At 40.2% G+C, this 23,870-nt stretch overlaps 1 non-coding gene across 1 annotated transcript; it reads right to left on the bottom strand.

Annotated features, from left to right (window-relative positions):
* Nucleotides 1–14,763: 14,763 nt before the first annotated feature.
* Nucleotides 14,764–14,870, bottom strand: LOC118489853. Its single transcript, XR_004887866.1, has one exon. It is a non-coding gene; the product is annotated as a small nucleolar RNA R71 (small nucleolar RNA).
* Between the last annotated feature and the right edge of the window lie 9,000 nt (nt 14,871–23,870).

Genomic DNA, 23,870 nt, shown 5'->3' with positions numbered 1-23,870 from the left:
AGTAGGGTATCGAACTCAGGGAGTATGTGGAAGATGTGTCGATTATATAGCTTTGCACTTAAACTAATTATTAAACTAAATTGCAGAAAATTAAAATTCAAGATTGTGGATTGTTGTTTTAGAAAACTAAATTAAGAACTAATTCAAATCAAAGTTGGTTGTAAACAATTAGGAGAGAACAATGATCACCCTAGGTTTCAGTTTCTTTAAACAGTTGTGTGCAATTTCACTAGAAAGAGTTACATAGACATAACTCATGTATATGTGATTGAAGTGATAAAAGGGAACAAAGTACTCGGATTAGATAACGCGAGGTTGTTTCCCGATGACCTATTAACCAATAACCAACCCTAACCCTTCCCGTGATATCTCGGTTGCCAACGGCACCAAGAACGTACGATTAAGACTAGGAATTGCAATATAGATTAACACACTACAAACAATCAAACATACACCATGACATTCAAGCAACGCAAGATATCATTCTAGAAATGCAGAAATTAAACACACAAAAGTTTCAGAAACATTCACCTAGGATGATCACCGAAGAGTTTAGCCGGACATGGCTCGGTAAATCATCATCAACATCAAACTAGTGTTCATACGAATCAAAATAACAAACCGAATGATTGAAAATGTTCACAAACCCAACAGGTTCTCCAAATTCGCCCCCAAAGTGTCCAAGAACCGTCCAATGATGAGATCCTCTCAAAAGACACCCAAAAACCGAATATAAGATGGCAGTTACGTTTTTGGGATTTCAGCTCCACCGTAAATTACGGCTCCACCGTAATTTACGGTGGTCAACATTCTGTTACGGTGGCAATTGTCTGTGTTACGGTGGAAACTAAAGTGAAAATTGGTCTACCGTAAATTACGGTAGAACCGTAATTTACGGTACTTGGCTGCCTTCACTCCTTTGTTATACTTTTGTTCTCCTCTTGACCCATTTTCCACCAAAGCCTCCAAAAGCTGCCTTTGATCCATCTTTTAGCTCCTAATTCGTACCTGAAACATAAGCATCGTAGTTATCTAATTCAAGATAATTACACGGCTAATTGGAGGATTATTTTATCTTTTAACATGCTTAAGGGTTGTCCAAAGAACCACCCGTCACACGCCTATTTTGGTAAAGTCGTCTCGTTTATGTTACAAGAGTCTTCAAATAAGCAAAAGTGTATTCATGTTGGCCTTAGGAAAGGCATGTAAATTTAACAAACAAGAAGTATGGCTAGGAAGCATGCAAGGTAGAATGCATAAGTTTTAAACAACAAATAAGAGACAAAGTTCCTAAAACTATAGACTAGGGCAAAACATTCCTACCTATTCCTAATTCCCTATAGTTATGGCTCTTATACCAATCTGTCACACCCCAACCGATGGCGGAAACATCGGGATGAGACGAAATAGATTGCAAGAGACATCATAACACTACGTGACAATATAATTAAAATTCGAATTTCATAAATGGACTAAATGTCATACAAGATTCCAAAGAAATACAACATTGTTCAACAAAACATAACATCAAAAGATAATTTAAATTTAGGTGTGTATCTAAGTCCACCTAATCTTTGTTCTTCATCGTATCATCATCAAACCATCAACTTGCAACATGTATTAAAATATAATAACAAAAAAAGTTGGCGAGCATACAAGTTTGTTTAGATAGCATAATATAGACAATAAAATTGCTCATATCCACATGAATCATAATATGCGAGTTACTAGTATGCCTAGATTGTGTGACAATATGTTCAATCCCAAGTTTCCAACGCGTTTAATTTTGCCTATCCCATAGTATCGCGGGAGGTTACATGTTTAACTTAACAATACCCCAAGTATCGTGAGCGGTGCGTAAATCCTATAGCGCTATAATTGTTAAAGTAGGCTAGCAAAGTTAATGAGCATATATCAACATAAATAGTATATATGGCATACGAGATTAACAAGCATCACACATAGTTTCATGTTTCAACAATGGATAGAGTTCGTTTAAAATAGTTTCAAAGTGAAGTGTAGTTTGTATAATATACATGATGCACCCAAAGTGATAGAAAGGTAAAAGGGATCGAGTATACTCACGGTTTTTGCAAGCTTTCCTACTTGAAGCCCGTGAGTGGTGTTGGTTGTTTAGTTTGGAGCACCTTGTCCTTCTACACAAAGGAACATAAATGTATGAGCTTGGGGAAAATAACGGAAGATTATAGATTTCGGAATTTAAGTAACATAAACATAGCAATATGAAAAATACTCATCCATCACATATGATGTTTAGATGATAACTTACTAATTTGACAATGTCCACTTGTTCATCATCAAAGGTTCGGTTTGTTCGAATATTACATAATTATTATATAGAGTTTAGTATATCATATAAGTCAAGCATGAGGTAGAAGATCGAAGTCTTCATTTAGGTACCTCTAAGTTTCATGGAAATCATGTAGGAGGTAGGAAGAGAAGTCTTCCATTTAGGCACCTCTAATTCTTCACCACTACACTTGATGTAAAAACATTCAAGGAGGGTCATGAACTTGCAAGTAATACAAGAATATAAACAACTAATTTATAATAAATCATCAAGCAATGTGTGGATTTTATGTAGGACAACCCAAGTTAATCCTCAATCACACATACATCAAGCTTTGAGCTTGAACATCACTTGTGGGTTGAAAAACCCTAAGCAAAACATAATGTATATGAGGTTGAACCTCTGATTTTGAATGTCTCAACCTTGTTTTTAAGCCTAACTAACCATAGAAGTGGTTATAAGCATAAGGACATAGGTTTGAGATGAGTTAGACTCAAGTTGAACAACTTTAGTAAAGATTAGATGAAATTAGAAATGACCAGTGAACTTTGGAGCCTTTTTGGCGACGTTCCAGGGACGTATTTACTGTGAAAAACCCATGCAATCGAAGCTAAGGTCAATCCAAGCACATAGGAAAAAGAATGAGGCAAAACGGATAAGAAATGAGTGAATTATGCTCACTTTTGTAAGAGAGGATGAATCTGCTCGAACTTGTGTTTTGCAGCTGATTTGGGAGAGTTTTTTGATGTTTAGAAAAGTGTAAAATGCTTGGAGGATGATGGGTTTTTATAAGAAGAGTTAGGGTTAGTTGGTGGTTGTGTATTTATTGTTAAAAGCAAGTTTAAAGCTCAAAACACTCAAAATCGCGCTCAAATTCGAGCTGTGAATGGGCTGGTCGCGCTGATCAGGCCTTTTAAGCTAATGTATAAAGGATTTAAGCGCTGAGTATATTTCGATGTGAAGGTTGTGGTGGAATGGTTGTGCGCATGTGTGTTGATGTGGGTGACTCGGGTTCGAGTCCTGTCATGCCCCTTTTTATTGATTTGATTTTTTTAATAGTTTCCATGTATGCACATTCAGTCCCTGAGGTTTAGTTTAGTGAATTTGCACAAACAACCCTTGACTTTAATTATCCAAGTTATATTATTTAAAAAAAAGAAAACTAACTCTATAGTTTAAACTAACAAATTTAGTTTACTAACTTTAATATCTATCGAGACTAGCTAGATATTATAAAAATAAAGAGTGAATTGCAAGTTTTGTCCTTTGTCTTTATACCTAATTGCAGGCGGTGTCCTTTAACTTTAAATTTGATGAGTTTTGTACTTATTTTTTCAAAATCATGCACGTTATGTCCTTTAGCCTTAACACAGTTAGATTTTTTTGTTAAATCATATTACACAAGGGTAATTTAGTCATTTTACTAATATATAAATATTTTAATTAACAATAAAACAAAAAGAAATTTAATATAATATATCATATACATAAATCATATATGTATATGTAATATAGAACCCTTATATCTCTTTTCTCTGTCCACCTCACCACCAACAACCACCACCTCACCTGCCACCACACCACTCCCAACCACCACCCACATGACACCGCTTCTCTCACATAAAAAATATGGTGAATATATGTTGTATTGGAGCTTGTTATGTTGGAGGCCCAACCATGGCTGTGATTGCATTCAAGTGCATCAGTTGAAGTGGCTATTGTTGAAATCTGGGTGCCTCGAATAACAAACCCCCATAACCATTTCTGCTAAAACCCAACAACACCCAACCACCCAAATCTAAAACCCACAACACCTAAACTCCGAAATTTAAAACCCACAATGAGTTTGAACAATTCTCAGCTAAATTAAGCAAATTTAAAGCAACAATTGACCTGCAAATCTTCAGAGCGTAATCATCGAAATTGTATAATAATAAAGCAAGAATTAACCCCCAAATCTGAACAAGAACGAAAGTTGCATTGGGGGTTGTGTGATGAAGTTGGACTAGGGTTTCAAGTGTAGTGGGGATTCAAGTTGCAGGTGGTGGTTGTAACCGGAAAGGTGGGAGGCTGTAATGGGGAGTAGTTTCTAGTGGGGGCTGTGGTGGGGGGCTGCGGTGGTTGTTGGTAATGGGTAGCAAGTTGGGGCGGTTAGGGTAGAGAGAGAGGTAAGGAGAGGAAGAGGTGGTGGTGGAGGAAGGCAAGTGGTGGTGGTGGTGGTGGTAGCGGTGGTATAGAGAGCTGTAGAGAAAGAAAAAGTGTTTGGTTGTTTAGAGAGAGAAAGAGATGAGTTGATTTATATTTTTTCTAAAAAATGTTTTTTAAACATTATCATAAAAAGACAATTTTACCCTCATGTGCTGTGCACATGATCTGGTATAACAAAAAAAATCTAACTAGGTTAAGGCTAAAGGACATAACTTGCATGATTTTGAAACAATAAGTACAAAACTTGTCAAATTTAAAGTTAAAGGACACCGCCTGCAATTAGGTATAAAGACAAAGGACAAAACTTGCAATTCACTCTAAAAATAAACTTTTTAAATAACAAAATTAATTAATATTATAAAAATAAACTTTTTAAATAACAAAATTAATTAATTTAATTATTTTAATTAATTTAAATAATTTGAATAATGACCATATTTATAATGAATAAAAAAAATCGTTAAACGTTTATTCCTTTCACGAAGCTTCCGAATCTCATTATTTTAGTTTAACGAGTATCAAGTGTCGATAAGTATCGAATCAAAAATTCTTGAATAATGTTTCGTTCAACGAGAAATTGATTAACAGTTGCACATAAGTCTAATATGAATACACAAAATAACTTCGTTTTCATTATGATCAAGAGTCTCGACTTACAATTGAAACGAAAGTAGATTACAAAGAGAGTATAAGTGCCTAAATATGGAAAGTACAACATGGCTTGCCAAAATAAGAAAGTGCAAAAATGCGGAGCGTTACACTTGTAATTGAAAGCACTTTTATTCTTATTTGCTGTGTGATATGGAAATTGAAAACAATATATTTTGTCTAATATATTGCTTTCTGATTTACACGTGTTTTATGGTTGTCAAGCGTACTAAATCTCAAACTCAACATGTTCATGAATAAAGTTTCTTTAATGACACATGTTTTATTAAATTATGGTGCTTCTAATGTAAATTAGTTAATAATGTGTTTTGCAGCTTTGGATTAAATATTGACTAAGTGTATGCCAAACCTGCCCATCTTCACTGATGTACACTTCTAGACTAGTTCTGGTTAATTTATTTTTTTCTGAATTATTTTGAAACCAGTGTGTTGATTTATTTCAATGAGTCATTTTACATATTGCTAAAAGATTGACACTCCCTAAATGCTTCTTCTTACAGGATTTATAGTAAGGTGCGGAGATAGAACCTATGTTTTTCCTACGGTTAGAATTACCGTAGCGAAATTCTTGGGTAAGCTTTTAAGCTAGGTTCTTCCTTTGGTCTTTCTTCTTGTGTACGTACCAGTTAATCAGTCAAGGTATTGGCTAGTTCTACAGCTTCTTCTATAGTTTGCGGTCTAGCTGCCTTGCCTACATGTCTAATCTTACTGATTAATCCCCAGATGTAACGGGATATTAATACTGGTTCTGGTGAGGCTAGGGTTGGCACAATTCTAGCATATTCGAAGAATACGATAGTGTAACCCTTACAGTCTACTCCAGTCATTCTAAGGTTTAAGAACTTATTAGCTATTTGTTCTTTTTCATTGGGAGGACAAAATTTCCTTTCAACCATGTTCTTAAACTCAGTCCATTCCGTATTATAGACTCTGTCACTTCGCCTAGACTGGAGAATAGTGTTCCACCATTCTAGAGCTGCATTCTTAAAAAGATTGGAAGCAAACATGATTTTATCTTCCTCTACACACTTGCTTATTTTTAAGACTGCTTCAGTCTTTTCTATCCAGCGTAGAGATGCAATGGTTCCTTCATTGCCAGAGAATTCCATTGGTTTACAAGACCAGAATTCTTTGTAAGAACAACCATAAGACATGGTTCTTCTTCTTTTTGGAATGGGCAATTGAAGTAATGGCCCATTGTTTACGCTGTGACTGGGTTCAGTGGGTGGTCGTTTACTGCCACTATTACTTTTATTAGTTTATGCTTCCTTAACCGTTTCGATAATATATGGCATAACGTCTATAATCCCTTGTGCCACTATGTGTTGGATGGTACTGTTATCTAATTGGTTCCCGTTATTATCGTTATTCGGATTTTCTTGATTCACTTCGTTGTCCATCTGGATTATAAACATTTACCAATTATTAATATCACAAAACAGTATTTAATGCGAACAATCACACAAACAAACACATTGATCAAAATCGTCGTGCATTGCGACATTTACTCTATTTCATATATATATATATATATATTACATGCTACAACTGGAATTTAAAATACAATACTAGTTATGCATCAGTAGGTATTTAGGTTATCTATTTTTTTTCAAACTACTCGCATATATATATATTTATATCTATATTATTATTATTAGTATTATCACTAGGGGTTCATCCAGTGTTGCATATTGTGCTCGTCGTACTTCCAAACGAGCCTCTCCCCTATTTGCCTTATTCTTTCACCTTCATCTAATAACTCCTCACCAAAGATACAGAGTTCCTGCACGTTTTCGGTACTCATGGGTGGTGGAGGTGCTGGTATCGGGTCAGGGTATGGTAGTACGGGTTCTCCATATGGGTATGGGTTCTCTACTATTTCCCGAACATACTGATCGGCATCCCAGTATGGATCTAGAGGGTCAAGGTTGAGGTATGGTGCTACAGGGTTGGGTATGAGTTCCTCCTGTGGGTAAAGTTCTCAATAATCCCTATGTTCATCGTTCCATGGGTCATAAGCTAGAGGGTTTGGTGCTGGGACTCTATGGATTTCGTTTGGGTCGAAGGCAGGTATTGGAATCTGGTCTACTGGGTTAGGTTCTATTTCCATGGGTTGAGTTGGAAACAGTGGTAGTGGCTGTGGTGCAATGATTTGTTCTAAGTTTGGGTCTGCGGCTGTGGTAGCTAATATGTGAAAATTGGCCAATCGCCTATTGAATATGTCTTGAGTCTGGGCATTCGTTTCCCTATTTACTGCTGCTAAGGCCCGTTGCTGTTGCAACTTCTGTAAGACCCTTGTCATTAAATAATGATTTCCTCACAATAATCAACGATTAAATATATATATTCATACTACACATTCATATAAAATGTAGGTTTATTAAAAATTTTACAAAGGATATTTGTAAAGTGTATTATAATTAAATTCGTCAATTAAAAACGACGATATAACAACGTGTGGAAGCTTGTGTATTGAAAGTTTTCGGTTCCTCTTCGAGCTTGATCTTCACCCGGGCACACTCGACAATCACCTATGGTCAAAACCACGTAAATAGTTAGTTTTGACACTTTAACATCAAGTATAAACAAGTCTCATGATTTAACAATGAAAAACAACAAGAATTCCATGCATATGGGGTGGTCGCGTCGCGCGACGGAGGCTGGCCAAGCCGTCGCGGCCCGCCACCGCCGTCGCGTCGCGCGACGGTTGTAGTGATTCGCCGTGGCGTAGCGCCACCGTGTATTTTTAACAGAATGTTTGTTGGCTGGTGCTGCAGATCAGCCCAGCACCATTTTTATCAAATCCAAACTTAAATCGACATAACTTTTGACTCGAGCGTCCGTTTTGCGTGATTCTTTTTCCCACGCGATTGAAATTTAATTCTCCATCCCATGGAGTTAAAATCCAACATCTGAATTCGCAATTTCTTAGATTTCAAGCTCTCGGCTTGAAATTCAAGTATAACTCCTTTTGACTCGTTAGGGGCATTTTAACACTTGTAAGGTTAAAACATGCTTTTCCTTGGCTTACATCCTATCCCCAATTTTTGAGTATCGACTCTTCATTTCCCTTTCGCATCTCGCGTTTCCCATACTAGTTAACTAATTATCTTCCACCACAACAATTTTTGTGGCGGATTTAACATAAGGAACCCCCAAAATCCAATTTTTACCCTTCGACTAGTCATTTTACGCAAATGACCCATTCTTTAGGCATTCGTCCAACGAATGTCTTTGCCTACACTTTTTATATGTATCTAAGGGTTTCATAATCCATAAAAAAGTTTCTAAACGATCTCTAATGGTCGTTTACTCGGTTCACCCGTTAAGGGCTTTTTGGTCAATTCTAGTCTCTTATTTTACAACAAAAGACTCTCACCAAATATTGACCAAAATAACACATTTAACTACAACATAATTTTGCGTACCTGGCCCGGGTCAACAAATAGACCCGATTTATACCTTGCTTTTATTATCACATGTTTTATGGAAACGAAATTATCCGAGTTGCTACTCGTTCCTGTTAACATAAGGCTCAACAACCATATTAGTCGATATTGTCAAATGGTGTTATCACCACCATTTGACCCGTTTGGACTATATGCCCAACTTATCTATTTAATGAAAAACATGGTTTTTGATTTCTAATTCCTACATTGAAGGGGTAAGGTCCCAAAAACCTCGTGATAAGTACTTGGGACCATACCATAACCTCGCCTTTTAACCCTCTTTAGATCTTGCGCGGACGCGCACTGGTCCTACAAAGAGAATTTAGAAGAAAAACAGCAGACAACAGTTGCATGCTAAAAGGAAAATTATAAGTCCTTGCGCCGATTCTCCATAACAAAGGGATAAAAATCCCAGCAAGCACTCCCGCTTAAGTAATACCCACACTTGGATATTATTTATAAAACTGATACCACACGATAAGGAGTCACACCAAATTATGGCAATAATCATCTATAAGACTCAATCGTGCATCACCAGACGGTTATAACCGTCTAGGACACGTGTCATCATCCCAGGCCACCCTGAAATCACGATGATGGCATGAAATTGGAGAGAAACCTCCACTTGCCCACTTTCCACGTGGCAACACCCTAACCGTTGATCTAAATAGCGATCCGTGTGCTTTCACGTCAGATCAAGAAGATTAACGGGGAAGGAAATAACCGCTTACGGAAGTTAGTATCTTCCGTTAACATTTCAATAACAGGTTTTCCCAGCCAAACTCTCGGCTATAAATATGAGAGTAATTCAGGTATGAACTTGAAGTTACATTCACTTCATTCTTACTTCTTCTTCATAAACACATACTTATTCTCACGTCGGAGTGTGGTCACGGAGAGAACCTCCCTTCTCCGCGTGGCGAGACTAACGGTGTTCTGTTTTGCAGTATTCATCGGAGAAGAAGATCCGTCCCTTTGAATCAAACGAAAGAGAACCACCCTTTTTATGCAAAACCTAACCCCCTGGATAATTTGATTCCGGTCATTTATCCAGTGTTTCTTCATTGGCGCCCACCGATTTCTCTGTTTCACCTGTTTTTTCTCGTTTCGATTCACATTTCTCCACTCTCTGTTTCATATGGCAGAGAATTCACCACTTCACCCATCAAGTCCTCGACCTGAATTCAAGGGTTTCGAAACCCGAGATGACTAGATTGACGGAACCATGGGAATTAAAGGAAGCAACGACAGTCGTTCAGAAGGAAATGTCTCCTCGGGGATCCATAATCGTTCAGATCCACTCCTGGAAAGAAGTCCGGAATAATGGTTCAACAGATTCCAGATCGCTATAAACCAAATTTTCACACAAAACATCAGATCTGAGTTATCGAATGTCAGATCTGATACTCTGAAAGAAAGTAAAAGAAATTTGACACTACAGTATTGGACCCACAAACACCTAGTCAGTGGTACATCCAATCTGGTAGGCATGTCAAGATAATTCAAAAATCAGAAGATACCGGTTGTCCGAAAGCCGAACCAAAGAAGATACACATGGTGCAAGGAGGCCCTTCACGAAGACAAAACAAACGAAACCATAATCAACATTGGAGGGAGCAGCAAGTTGTGTTTCCTGTCGTCCTCAGAGGTCCTCAGGAGGAACGACCAGTAATCATTACTGGCATCTTCAGCGAACGGATTATATGTTCATAGATCCAGGAAGCTCAACGGATATCATATATGAACAGTGTTTCAAACAACTTGATCCAGAGGATAAAGCACGTCTAGAGCCGGTCGATTTCCCTCTCACCGGTTTTTGCAACGAAGCTGTGTTTCCATTAGGACAAATTTCATTTCCTGTGACTTTATCAGATGGCGACCATTCGCACACAGTCATAGTAAATTTTATGGTCATGCCAGCAACATCGCGCCACGATGTCTTTCTAGGAAGAAGATCACAAAGAGAATTCAGCATGATCACTTCTATTCCACATGTTGCTTGCGGGTTTCCAACGGAAACCGGAGTAGCAATTCTGTACTCAAGTAAAGAAGTTATGTACGTGGACGATGAACCACCAGCAAAAATGGCCAAACCATCAGCACCAAATGAGCCGGAAAAATGGGTCCTCAACAAAGAGTATCCAGAGCAGACCATCTTACTAGGGCACGCCATTTCACCGGCAATACGAATACAATTAAAGAAATTACTTTCGAACAATAAGGACATATTCGCCTAGTGCCCAGCAGACATGACTGGGGTTCCGCGAGATATAGCGCAACACTGTTTGAACGTCCGGCCCTCAGCAGAACCTGTCGCGCAGGGAAGACGCAGTCTCAGTGCAGAAAAAGCAGAAGCCATGAACGAACAAGTAACAAAGTTACTCAACGCCGGAATCTTGCACGAAGTTCAGTACCATACCTGGGTCGCCAACCCAGTAATGGTTCAAAAACACAATGGCGGATGGCGAATGTGCGTCGACTTCAAAGACCTAAATAAAGCCTGCCCGAAAGATTGCTATGCGCTTCCTGAGATAGAAAAAAAAAAGTTGACCCTCTAGCATCTTTTTGCTGGAAGTGCTTTCTTAACTGTTATAAGGGATATCATCAGGTCCAAATGAAAGAGGAGGACGAGGACAAGACTGCCTTCCGCACAGACAAGGGCATCTTCTGCTACACAAAAATGCCCTTTGGTCTCCGTAACGCAGGAGCTACTTACCAGCGCTTAATGGATACAGTCTTCGGGGAAGACATTGGTAAAACAGTCGAGGTATATATGGATGACCTCGTCATCATGAGCCACGAAGAGGAAACAATGCTCGCAAATATTCAGCGTACGTTCGATTCTTTGCGCAGCGTGAACTTAAAACTTAACCCAATGAAGTGTTCCTTCGGAATGGAAGAAGGAAAATTTTTGGGTTTTATAGTAACAAGAGACGGTTTTAAAGTAAACCAGGAGAAAGTGCAAGCCATCCAGCTAATGTCGTCACCTGCAACAGTAAAAGAAATGCAAAGGCTCGCAGGATGATTAGCAGCCTTGAACAGATTCTTGGCAAATCATGCTGCAAAGTCTTATCCGTTCATTAGCACACTGCGCAATTGTGCCAAGAAAAGCCACTTCCAGTGGACACCAGAAGCGGAAGCAGCCTTCAAGCAAATAAAGGAATGTTTAATTCAGCTGCCAACGCTGACAACGCCACGAGAAAAAGAACTGCTGAAGAAGTAGCGGTTGGTGCAGTGTTAATGGTGGAACGAGAGAACATTTAGACTCCAATATATTATATCAGCAAGATGCTCACTGGCCCGGAGACGCGCTACTCGATGATAGAAAAACTGGTCCTTGCTCTAGTACATGCATCACGACGCCTACGCTGGTATTTCTCTGGTCATGTTATCACAGTTCTCACCAATTACCACTTAGGGCAAATTCTATCCAAACCCGATGTCGCGGGGAGATTAGCTAAGTGGGCTATTGAGCTGGGAGGATACAATATCCTATATAGACCGCGACCAGCAATCAAAGGGCAAGTTTTAGCAGACTTCGTGATGTGTGTAAAATGCAACATATAAATTATATCAAATGAGGCATAAAACTAACCCTTTTAAGTACTAATGTTGGAAAAAGAGTGTTTTTGTCTTCCTTTTGTATTTTCAGGATTAAATGAGCTAAAATTCACAAAAGAAGCAAAAAGACAGCTAAATCTAACATAAATACAAGAAAAGGAACAAAAGTGGATTGCCCGACCCCTGGACAGCATCCTCCCAAGCAAAATAGAGAAGGCAGAAGACTGAACACGCCCCGTACTCAGCCAGCACGGGGCCGTGCCCAAGAAGCAGCAGAAAAAACAAACCTATAGAAGCTTCTATTGCCCACCACGGGGCCGTGTCCAGTGAACACGGGGGCGTGGCGAAAGTACAGCAGGCGCATTAATTGTAATTGCGAATTACAATTAATGAAGAGAGAGAGTGTCAGACAGGCACGGGGGCGTGTCCAGCGGACACGGGGCCGTGCCCAGCCTTCTGTTCAGCCTATAAATAGGAGTGCTTGGTTTCATTGCAACTCATCCCTTGGCACACCACCTCTCTCACTCTTCATCCACCACCCACCACCACCATAACACCATCATCCACCACCATCATCCATTGTCCATCATAGAGTGTGTGAGTCGTCTCGAGATCCAAGATTGATCATAAGAGTTCTTGACAACCAAGGCCATGTTTGCCTAAGTCTCTTACATCATTTGGTGAAGACAAGTGTTTAGTATAATACTTTTTATTTTTAATCTTTTGCACTTTTTATTTGGTTTTGTATTAATGACTTTAATAACTAGTTGCTTATGTTGAAGGTGATCTTTCCTTATTGTTTGTCCGTGGTGTCTTGGCATTATTTTACTGTCTATATAAAATAAAAGATTTTCACCATTCATATCTCCACGGTCTATATGGAGGTATGCTAGCTACCTGGTCGGGGGTTAAGGGAACGGTTTGGTAAGGGTCTTGCCCTTGTTCAGCGTTTAGAGGTCCTGCAAGGGACCTGGGTCAAATTTAGTAGGATCTCCTTCAATGCCCATAGGTATTGGATGGCGGGGATCCAAACTCTTTGACCCCCTCATAAGTTAACTACTATTAATACTATAACCCGGCTATTTAGAACTGTATCCCTGCTGACTCAGACTACTTAGTCGAGGGTAACGTCACTGCCAAAAGCGGGGCCTACCATAATTTGCATTAATAACTTAATTCATTATCTTCCAATAATCCAACCCTTTAGGATTGTATCCTTGCTGACTCAAACTACTGGGTTGAGGGTAACGTCGCTTTCAAAAGAGGGGCCTACTACAATAACTAAGATAATCTCTTAAACAAGTGCAAAAGTGCGAAAATAATCAAAGGTTATACTAATACACGAGTCGGATCCAAGTGATTCATCTTGTCTATCTGTTTTTATTTTATTTTTATTTTTCAGCATTTAGTTAGTTTTTATTTTCTTAGTTTAAAAGTCTTTTCTAACATTTTGATTTGATTAGACGTTGAGGATAAACCGGTACTAAAAGCTCTTGTGTCCTTGGACGACCTCGGTATCTTACCAACACTATACTACGTCCACGATGGGTGCACTTGCCCATATGTGTGTTTAGTGTTAGTAAATATCGTGTTTTATAAATTTAAAACTTGACTAAAAGTGTAAAAAAGGCTTAAAATATACATCTAAATTATATACACGCTAACACGCATTAAGTTTTTGGCGCCGCTGCCGGGGACACAAGGATTTTAAGAAAGTTAGGAATCAACGGCCTAATCTTATTTTTATCTTTCTTTTTAATTTTTTAGGATTTTCTTAGTTTTTCAGCTTCTGCAGAGCTCAGCACGGGTCGTGCCTGGTCGGACACGGGCCGTGCCCAGCGTAGTTACTGGCAGTTTTTAGTTTTCCAAGTTACAGAAGGCTGACCACGGGGCCGTGTCGGTGCAACACGGGGCCGTGTCCAACTCTCCAGTAACTGGGATCTGGAAAACAATCACTGTAACTCCGACCACGGGCCGTGTTCACTGAGCACGGGGCCGTGGTGAACCTTCTGACCAGCATTCTTTTCTGTTTTTATTGCAGGACTTGGAACCAGACGCCATCCTACATAGTGTATGAGCTCCAGTTCTAATAAGGACATAAAAGAACCTCTAGAGGAACCCGAACGCTTTCTCAGAAAAAGACTAAAAGCCAAAAACCAAGAGAAAGTTTCGGGGAATCCACCTCCAATGGCGGATCAACGTACCCTCATGGATTATCTACGACCCACCGTAGGTAACCTAGGCGCCGCTATCAATGCACCGAATGTTGAAGCCAATAACTTCGAACTTCGGCCGCATTTGATACAAATGCTCCAAAACTCCGCAACCTTCCATGGGCTTGCGGACGAGGATCCCCATCTACATATTACTAATTTCTTAGAAATATGTGATACCTTTCGGATCAATGGAGCATCAAATGACGCCATCCGCCTTCGAATGTTTCCTTTCTCGCTAAAAGACCGAGCAAAAGCTTGGCTCAACGCCCTCCCAGCTGGATCGGTAAACACCTGGGATGAACTAGCCCAAAAATTTCTATATAAGTATTTCCCTCTCGCTAAAACGGCTAAATTAATGACTGAAATTAATACATATTCACAAGAGGACGGGGAATCCTTATATGAAACTTGGGAAAGGTTCAAGGAACTATTGCGAAAGTGTCCACATCATGGCCTTGCAATATGGCAACAAGTATCCACTTTCTATAATGGGTTGTTGCCACACACAAGGCAGACACTTGACTCTAGTTCCGGGGGACTTTTAGGTAATCGCCGCCCACATGAAATATATAACCAAATTGAGGAAATTGCTCAAACCAGTTTTCAGTGGCACACTCCCCGAGGCAATAAATCTATTGCCCCGGGCGCTCACAGAAAGCACTTCTTTACAAGCCCAAATCGAGGCTCTTTCTTCAAAGATAAAAAAAAATTGGAAATGACAAAAACAGTCTCTGTTATGGCTTGTGAAGGGTGTGGTGGGCCACATGAAAATTGGAGTTGTATGAAAGAAACAGACGATCAACAAGAGTCGGTAAGCTACATTGACAATAGACCTAGGCCGTCGGGTCCACCAACAGGCACTTACAACCAAGGATGGCGAAACCACCCTAACCTTGGTTGGAGAGAGCCCGGCAATAGTAGTAACCAACAAACCCAAGGAACAAACTTTCAACAACCAAGAAATGAGTCACAAAATTTCACTCAACAACAAGGTAGACGAGAAAGGCTTGAAGATACTATATCTCACCTCATCTCCGACACTGAAAAGAAAAACTCGGAAAGGTTTCTACAATTAGAATCAAATTTTAGAAATCAACAAGCTAGTATTCAAAACATAGAAAAACAATTAAATCAACTAGCTCAAAATTTTTCCGAGAGACCACAAGGTGCTTTACCAAGCAATACCGAAACAAACCCAAAAGCGCAAGTTCATCTCATCACGTTGCGAAACCGCACCGTGGGGCCTGCGGAAGCGCCACCGCCAATAGAAGAGACTATACCCCCACCTCTGCAGGAGAAGAACTCCCCTCCATCATCAGAGCCTACCAAGGCTCCTCGAGTTCCGTACCCCGGTAGGTTAATTCGTCAAAAGACCAATGAGCAATTCGCAAAATTCGAAAGTCTATTAAAACAATTGCATGTCAATATTCCTTTAATTGATGTCTTAACCCAAATGCCCAAATACTCTAAGTTCATGAGGGACTTCCTCACTCATAAAAAGAAAATTGAAACTTTGCAATTAGTTAACTTAGGCGAAGAATGCTCTACCCTCGTACTCAACAAACTTCCCCAAAAGAAAATCGACCCTGGAAGCTTCACGATTCCCTGCTCAATCGGGGACTCCCCCGTTCGTAATGCACTAGCCGACCTTGGGGCTAGCATTAACCTCATGCCCTCATCAATGTTTAAAAGACTCGGCCTAGGAACAACGAGTCCTACAAAAATGAGCATACAGCTTGCTGATCGATCCGTCAAATTCCCGCAAGGTGTCATCGAAAATGTCCTAGTAAAGGTAAACAAATTCGTCTATCCGGCTGATTTTGTCATACTCGATATGGAAGAAGACACCGAGGTCCCCCTCATACTAGGGAGACCATTTCTCGCCACCGCACAAGCAGTGGTAGATATGAATGACGGAACGCTCACCTTAAGGTACGGGGATGATGAAGTAAAATTCGGGGTTGGGAAGAGAATAGAGGATGACGACCCGGTCAACTACATGAAGGTTATTAATTCGAGTTTGAATGCTGTTCTCCGACGGTGCAACATGGGATGCCAAACATCCCACTCAGAAAATATATAACCTCACAATTGGGTCTAGCCAAGGACCCTTATAAACGTGGCGCACCACGGAGGCATTCCACGGAACTATCTTTAGTTTAGTTTAACCTTTTAGTTTTAATTTGCAGAAATAAAACACACTCATGGTGGTAAGGGATGAAAAGGGGAACGAGAAAAATGACCCCATGCACAAGAACAAGGCAACCCGACATCAATTTCTCCATTACAGAAGGTTCAACACGGGCCGTGTCCAACCAACACGGCCCCGTGCTGAACCACCTGCAGAAAAATGCCCAGTTCAGGTAACTGGACACGGGCCGTGTTCACCAAACACGCCCCCGTGCCCAGGCTTCCGTTTCTTTTCTTTAATTTTTGTTACTGGCACTTGAACACGGGGCCGTGTCCGGTCCCCACGGGGCCGTGTCCAGACTGCCAGTAACATAAATCTTTGCTTTTAACACCATATTACACATCTAATCAACCTAAAAATTTATTTTTGGGACACATTGAGGACAATGTGTAATTTAAGTGTGGGGGGGTGCTAAAACCTTGAAATTATGCAAGTTCTAATAACAAGCCTTACACAAAACTCTATTGGAACCGCTAAACACCCCAAATTTTTTCCAAAAAAAAAAATTATTTTTTTTTACTTGTCTAAAGTTTAAGTTAGGAATCCTAAGATTAATAAGGTTATATTTTTACAAATTTACAACCGAGAGCGTCGTGATAGAAAGAACCAACATAAGAAAATTATGAAACGGCATGACAAGCTTAGTTAAAATTTGATTATATATACTTGATCACATAGAAAAACCCATTCCCACAAAAAGTGAGTTTTGAGCCTTTATTGAGCATACAAATTTACATCTTTAAACTAAATGCTCATTTTTCGTTTCTTGTGTGAATAGCCGCTTGGTTCTTACGACTCTAGAACTTGCCACGACGATTCATTCCCGGTCCTTACCAACTTAGACCTAAGTAAGTAAATGATGGAGGCATTAGGACTAACCCTTTTTCTTTCTACACCATTATTTTTCATTTTTTTACCACCTACCCAAAATCCCCCTAGTTAACCCCTTTAAGCCTAAACCTTTCATTTCTTTATCCTAAAACCCTTTTACCCACCAAAAACCCTTTTTATTTCTACCCTTTATTTTAGTAACAAGCTTGGTTTTCGTGTGACTGAAAAAAAAATGATGAATGAAGTTAGAAATAAACAAACAAAGCTCTTAAAACAAAAGCTTGTTTGGAGAAATACTTCGAAATAAAAAGTCACTAAAACAAAGTATTTTACGAAAACCGACGCTTTTTACGCTTTTCGCCCTTTTCTACTAACCCATTCACCCACCTTTAGCCCAAGCCTTTACCCAAAAAGTCCTCTTGATATTTACAAAGGTAACAAGTTAAAAAGGAGGAGGATTGATTGCTTGGCAAGCCTATGGTAGAAATAAGTTCCATGCCGCTCTCGAGTGATTCACTAAAAAAATACACCTTCGGCCGAGTGTGAGTGATTTCTCCCGTGAGGTATGTGAACTTGTATATAAATGGAATTTTAAAAAGGCATGTTATGCCCAAATAAGTAATTTTTCCTATAAAACGTTCTAAACAAATCATAACGAATAGGATTGTAAATAAATAAAAATAAAACCCAAAAAGATCTTGGATTCCCAACACTCTATGACAAGCCAAAACCTTCTCTTCTACCCATTCCATTTGGGAGTGTAAGCCACATATTAAGGAGTTTTGCTTGAGGACAAGCAAAAGTTCAAGTGTGGGGGTATTTGATGTGTGTAAAATGCAACATATAAATTACATCAAATGAGGCATAAAACTAACCCTTTTTAAGTACTAATGTTGGAAAAAGAGTGTTTTTGTCTTCCTTTTGTATTTTCAGGATTAAATGAGCTCAAATTCACAAAAGAAGCAAAAAAGACAACTAAATCTAACATAAATACAAGAAAAGGAACAAAAATGGATTGCCTGACCCCTCGACAGCATCCTCCCAAGCAAAATAGAGAAGGCAGAAGACTGAACACGCCCCGTGCTCAGCCAGCACGGGGCCGTGCCCAAGAAGCAGCAGAAAAGACAAACCTATAGAAGCTTCTTTTGCCCACCACGGGGCCGTGTCCAGTGAACACGGGGGCGTGGCGAAAGTATAGCAGGCGCATTAATTGTAATTGCGAATTACAATTAATGAAGAGAGAGAGTGTCAGACAGGCACGGGGGCGTGTCCAGCGGACACGGGGCCGTGCCCAGCCTTCTGTTCAGCCTATAAATAGGAGTGCTTGGTTTCATTGCAACTCATCCCTTGGCACACCACCTCTCTCACACTTCATCCACCACCCACCACCACCATAACACCATCATCCACCACCATCATCCATTGTCCATCATAGAGTGTGTGAGTCGTCTCGGGATCCAAGATTGATCGTAAGAGTTCTTGACAATCAAGGCCATGTTTGCCTAAGTCTCTTACATCACTTGGTGAAGACAAGTGTTTAGTATAATACTTTTATTTTTAATCTTTTGCACTTTTTATTTGGTTTTGTATTAATGACTTTAATAACCAGTTGCTTATGTTGAAGGTGATCTTTCCTTATCGTTTGTCCGTGGTGTCTTGGCATTATTTTACTGTCTATATAAAATAAAAGATTTTCACCATTCATATCTCCACGGTCTATATGGAGGTATGCTGGCTACCTGGTCGGGGGTTAAGGGAACGGTTTGGTAAGGGTCTTGCCCTTGTTCAGCGTTTAGAGGTCCTGCAAGGGACCTGGGTCAAATTTAGTAGGATCTCCTTCAATGCCCATAGGTATTGGATGGCGGGGATCCAAACTCTTTGACCCCCTCATAAGTTAACTACTATTAATACTATAACCCGGCTATTTAGGACTGTATCCCTGCTGACTCAGACTACTTAGTCGAGGGTAACGTCACCGCCAAAAGCGGGGCCTACCATAATTTGCATTAATAACTTAATTCATTATCTTCCAATAATCCAACCCTTTAGGATTGTATCCTTGCTGACTCAAACTACTGGGTTGAGGGTAACGTCGCCTTCAAAAGAGGGGCCTACTACAATAACTAAGATAATCTCTTAAACAAGTGCAAAAGTGCGAAAATAATCAAAGGTTATACTAATACACGAGTCGGATCCAAGTGATTCATCTTGTCTATCTGTTTTTATTTTATTTTTATTTTTCAGCATTTAGTTAGTTTTTATTTTCTTAGTTTAAAAGTATTTTCTAACATATTGATTTGATTAGACGTTGAGGATAAACCGGTACTAAAAGCTCTTGTGTCCTTGGACGACCTCGGTATCTTACCAACACTATACTACGTCCACGATGGGTGCACTTGCCCATATGTGTGTTTAGTGTTAGTAAATATCGTGTTTTATAAATTTAAAACTTGACTAAAAGTGTAAAAAGGGCTTAAAATATACATCTAAATTATATACACGCTAACACGCATCACTTCGCCACAGAAGTTCCTATAGACATAGTACAAGAATGTGAAGCAATCCAAAACCCTGTTCCCGTTTTCGACGATAAGGTCTGGACTCTGCACACAGACGGAGTTTCTAATGATGATGGAGCAGGCGCGGGCCTCCGATTGGTCATCCCCGAGAATCACGAACTTACATATGCGATACGTTTGGATTTCCGAAGCACGAACAATGAGGCAGAATATGAAGCGTTTCTGGCAGGGCTCTGTTTAGCGCTTAAAATGGGAGCGAAAAATCTTGAAGCTAACATTGATTCAAAATTGGTGGCCGAGCAAGTTAATGGGCACTACGATGCAAAAGGCGAAGCTATGGCGTTATACCTGGAATAAGCGTGAATGCTAATCAGCCAATTCCAAACGTTCAAAATAAATCACATAAACACAAGCGAGAACAAGCATGCGGATGCACTGAGCAAATTGGCCGCCACAAGTTTCAGGCATCTAGCAAAAGAGGTGTGCATTGAGGTATTATCCAATCCTTCCGTCCCTCTTAGGCAAGTAAACATCGTAGAGATCGGCAACCCATCCTGGATGTCCCCGATCATCATGTACCTGCAACACGGAAAACTCCCAGAAGGTAAAGCGGAAGCTAGGAAGATCCAAAACAAGGCAATAAACTACGAAATGGCAGACGGAATTCTATACCGCAAATCATTTATGGGACCACTCCTACGCTGTGTAGACAAAACAGACGCGCAATACTTGGTCAGGGAAATCCATGAAGGCTTATGTGGGATACACGCCGGACCGCGCATGGTAGTGGCAAAGATAATGAGCGCAGGCTATTATTGGCCAGGGATGCATGTGGACGCGGTAGAATTATTACGAAAATGCGCAGCTTGTCAGCGTCACGCGCCAAAAACCCACCGTCCAAAAAATCCACTCGTACTGGTCACATCCGCCTGGCCCTTCCAGCAATGGGGCGTCGATCTTGTTGGTCCATTCCCCGACGCGCCTGGCGCGGTGAAGTTCATTATCGTAGCAGTAGACTATTTTACAAAGTGGGTTGAGGCCAAGGCGTTAGCTTCAACCACAGCAATGGTAATCCGCAAATTTATATGGGAACATATTATTTGCAGATTCAGATTACCATTGCGCATCATTTCCGACAACGGCACTAACTTCGCCTCAGAAGATCTTCAGAAGTGGTTCAAGGAAATGAAGATTGAACACAACTTTGCCTCTGTAGCGCATCCATAGGCAAATGGGCAGGCTGAAAGTGTCAACAAACAAATAGTTGACGGCATAAAGGCAAGACTCGGAACAGCGCGCAGAGGATGGGTCGATGAGCTCCCTAGCATATTATGGGCTCATCGTACCACGCCAAAAACCAGTACGGGAGAAACCCCATTCAACCTTGTATACGGATCAGAGGCGGTAATCCCATCCGAAATTGGCCTTCCATCGCCACGCATGCTTGCCATGGAAAAGCAAAACAATGAAAAGGAATGAAGAATGGATTTAGACCTTCTCGAAGAAAGGCGCGAGAATGCCGCCATCGCAGAAGCAAGATACAAATCCAAACTTGAAAAGTACTACAACGCGCGCGTACGCGTGTGCACTTTCATTCCAGGGGACTTCGTCTTGCGTGACAACGAAGCTTCTAATGCGGAAAAACCGGGCAAACTAACGCCAAAGTGGGAAGGGCCATACATTATCAAAGAGGTCCTAGGCAAAGGGGCATACACCCTAAAAAGAATCGACGGGACATCCGTTCCCCATACCTAGAACGCGCAGCAGTTGCGCAGGTGTTATATATAGCCGAGCTACTCAACAAGTCAGATTTACACATGCAATGTATTTTTCTATTTTACTTTGTATTATTGGCTCTGCGCCCTATTAATACAAGAATTATCCTTACACATATTATTGTTTGTTACAAATTGCATATAATTCTTTTGGTTTACGCGAAAACAATATGGTAAACATTGTACGCCTCATGAACAGTCTAAATAAGCACAACCTCGCGCGCATTCTAGACTTATGTTCACACATGAGCACAATACCATTCTCATTCGCTCTACCTAAACAAAGTAATTAAGCATATGCAACATATTGTAATCCAAACATGAACTTGTAAATTACCAAAGCAGATATGCACAGCAGTGCATCAAAAAATATCATTAGTGCAACAAAAGCACTTTAACAAGCCATTTACAAGAACACAGCAGTGTTTCTTCAAAAAAAAAAGTATTAGTTATAAGTCAAACTAAGAAAGCGTATCTAACACCCCATACGTAGTATGGAGGACCTCACCATACTCAGACAAGGGATGGGGATCAACAATCCAAGGGTTATTATCCTCCCTGTCATCTCCGGCAGCAACAGCCACATTTCCATCATTTGGAACTTCAGCCGGAATGACAGCACGGCGACGCCGTTGGTAGACGATTGAAGAGCTTCCCCTCCGATCAACCGGAAAAGAACGAGTTACAAGGTGTGCTGATAGCCTAGTGACTCCTCCATTGTTATCATCTAGATGATCGGAGAGGCGTCGGTCTCTCGAAGTCTCGGGGAGAGTAGCACTATGGGAACTCCCACCACTGGTAAAAGAGTCAACCGTTAAACCAGAAAGCAGAAGTAAAGCATCAGCAGCCTCAAGCATCTTCAAGACATTGGAAAATCTTTTCCATCGAATCTGCTGCTTTTTCTTCATTTTTTCCAAATTGGGTAAAGAATTTCACACCCAATACAAATATATAGACTAGAAAAATTAGGGTCAGCATCGAAAAAAGAACTGTGATGATTAAGTGTCAAATCAACTGACGTCAGAATGACGCTGTCACTGCAAACATCACTTCACATTTAAAACCCCCTGACAGAGTCCACACGCATTCCCAGATCTACAGTCAGATAGAAGACGAAGAGACAACACAAACTATATTTCTAAAAAATGACGTAAGCAACTCGTCAGCTCATAATTACAAAAGCTCTTCGCTCAAGATGACAACAGTTCAGAGTAAAGAAAGGTGCAAATATCTTCCCTCATAAGATTTCCATCTTTCTAAGAATTATGATTTTTTCAAAAAAGTTAAGATTTAATCAACATGATGAGCAAAGTGTATCTTCTCATAGAAGATTCTCCACTTTCGCGCCAAAAAACCCTATTGCAAAAACCATTTCTCTTATATAGTCCAGTGCTCCACTAATTTGCATAAGAGCAACACTGAACTGGGGGGACTTGAAGGGGTAAGGTCCCAAAAACCTCGTGATAAGTACTTGGGACCATACCACAACCTCGCCTTTTAACCCTCTTTAAAACTTGCGCGGACGCGCACTGGTCCTACAAAGAGAATTTAGAAGAAAAACAGCAGACAACAGTTGCGCGCTAAAAGGAAAATTGTAAGTCCTTGCGCCGATTCTCCATAACAAAGGGATAAAAATCCCAGCAAGCACTCCCGCTTAAGTAATACCCAGACTTGGATATTATTTACTAAACTGATACCATACGATAAGGAGTCATACCGGATTATTGCAATAATCTTCTAGAATACTCAATCGTGCACCACCAGATGGTTATAACCGTCTAGGACACGTGTCATCATCCCAGGCCACCCTGAAATCACGATGATGGCATGAAATTGGAGAGAAACCTCCACTTGCCCACTTTCCACGTGGCAACACCCTAACCGTTGATCTAAACAGCGATCCGTGTACTTTCACGTCAGATCAAGAAGATTAACGGTGAAGGAAATAACCGCTTATGGAAGTTAGTATCTTCCGTTAACATTTCAATAACAGGTTTTCCCGCCCAAACTCCTGGCTACAAATATGAGAGTAATTCAGGTATGAACTTCAAGTTACATTCACTTCACTCTTACTTCTTCTTCTTCATAAACACATACTTATTCTCACGCTGGAGTGTGGTCACGGAGAGAACCTCCCTTC

The sequence above is a fragment of the Helianthus annuus genome, chromosome 2 (genome assembly GCF_002127325.2).
Source record: "Helianthus annuus cultivar XRQ/B chromosome 2, HanXRQr2.0-SUNRISE, whole genome shotgun sequence".
Classification (NCBI taxonomy): domain Eukaryota; kingdom Viridiplantae; phylum Streptophyta; class Magnoliopsida; order Asterales; family Asteraceae; genus Helianthus; species Helianthus annuus.
Note: the sequence above shows the minus strand (reverse complement) of the source record. Positions and strands in the feature narration are given on the sequence as shown.